The sequence below is a fragment of the Gavialis gangeticus genome, unplaced genomic scaffold (genome assembly GCF_001723915.1).
Source record: "Gavialis gangeticus isolate Ggan-Ray unplaced genomic scaffold, GavGan_comp1, whole genome shotgun sequence".
Lineage (NCBI taxonomy): Eukaryota > Metazoa > Chordata > Crocodylia > Gavialidae > Gavialis > Gavialis gangeticus.
This window is the reverse complement of record NW_017729034.1, coordinates 59,434,025-59,435,816: the sequence shown is the minus strand read 5'-3', so window position 1 is coordinate 59,435,816 and position 1,792 is coordinate 59,434,025.

Below are 1,792 nucleotides of genomic sequence, written 5' to 3'. Positions count from 1 at the left end.
AAATTAATGAAAACTAAGAGCTGACATTTTCTGAGGGGCCTTGAGCCTATAAAGGCTGAGAAACACAGATTTAAAGAGGTAGTTAACCATACCAGTCTGAAGTCAGGCAGAAAGCAGAGTTATAAAACAACTCTGATGCTCAAACTTTTGGCCCCGTGGGCCAGATAAGTGGCAGGGACCTGGTCCGCAAGCTGGACTGGGCTTCATGCACTGAGATCAGGCCCTAGCAAATTACACCACCCATGCCCAGCAGGATTGGGTCCTGCACCACCCCTGTGTAGTGGGATCGGGCTTTAGTGCTGTGCCATGCTGCCCAGCCTGAGAGGCCTGCAATGTAGGGATGCAGTCAGGCACCCACAGCAAAGTGAAAAGGGCAACTTCAGGCTGCTGTTGAAATAATAATTGCGAATACACAGCTGCCAGAAGCAACCATTTCCCCAACATCCCCCCCAAGTTGGGGCACAGTGGTTACCCCATCATTCTCCTCCCCCCAATTATGCCAGTGTTGGGGCTTTCTGCAGGTCCAGACACTGAGCAGCAGGCAAGTGACATTTAATGCTACCAGTGCTCCCCCCACCCCCAGGTTTTTCAGCATACTGGGGAGCCCTGCAGGCTAGGTGACTGCGCTTGGGAGCTGGGCGTGGCCTGTGGGCCAGGGCTTGAGCATTCATGGACTAACTCACTCGGAAAGGCATAACCTTTTGGTGGCTACAACCTACTTTATCAGATGCTATGAATGTATGCAGTAGGCTGTAGCTTATGAAGTTTATGCCTTTCTTAGTCTTTAAGGGCATTTTTACATGTGCTATGGGATGCGGTGCCAGGCCCTTTATTTAAAAGCACCTGTGCGTCATGTGTATCAGCGTCCCAGTGCTGAAAAAATAGCGGCAGGGCACTTTGAAATAAAGGTCATCGAACACGTTTTATTTCAAAGCACCCTGCCAGCTTATGCCTTTCTATACACACTGTGGCTCCACACAAATGTATAGAAGCCCTTAGGTGCCATCTTGCTCTGCCTTTGCATATTTAAGAATTTGCAGAAGCGGGACCATAAAGGTGTATTTAAATGTACAAATATGAAAGCTTTCATTTGCTTAAGAGTTCATTGGATTGAGGCCCAACATTTAAGCTTGAAGCCAAGTGTGAACACTTATAAGCAGACATGTAACTAGGCAGTTCTGCAGCACATGGGGCAGTGGTTTCCTCACCTCTCTAAATTGGAGCCAAAGGTTGGTACCCCCACCATCCCACCTCACTTATGTTACTGCTTAAGTGACATTTCTAATCTGAAGATCTCTTTGTGTTAGAGGTAAGGGCTTGGTTGTACAAAAAATTACTGCATTTACTCAAATCCAAGATGAGGTGCCCCCTCCATTAAATGGGGGGGGATGCTCCTCATCTTAGATTCAAGTACAAGGTGGCTGGTTTGGGGGGTCAGGGGGTAATTGCTGCAGCTCTAACCCACAGTTGTGGTTGTAGCTGCAGCTGCTGCCTACCCTCTCCCCTGCAGCCTCTACCCCTTCACCTACCCCCTCAGAAGCTACTACTGCCCCCTGCCCTGACCCCTCACTTACGCTCTGGCTCAGACAGGGTCCATTCCTACTCCAGCCTGGGGCAGGGAGCATATAGCTGCTCCAGCACCAGCCCAGGCCAACCCACCAGCAGCCGCCTGCTACCAGGCCAGGTTGACACAACTACATGATCCCTGCCTTGGGCTGTAGCAGGGATGGAGCCCTGCCAGAGCCACTGGGGCTGGGGTAGGGGGCAGTGGCTGGGCGGGGGGTGGGGGCGG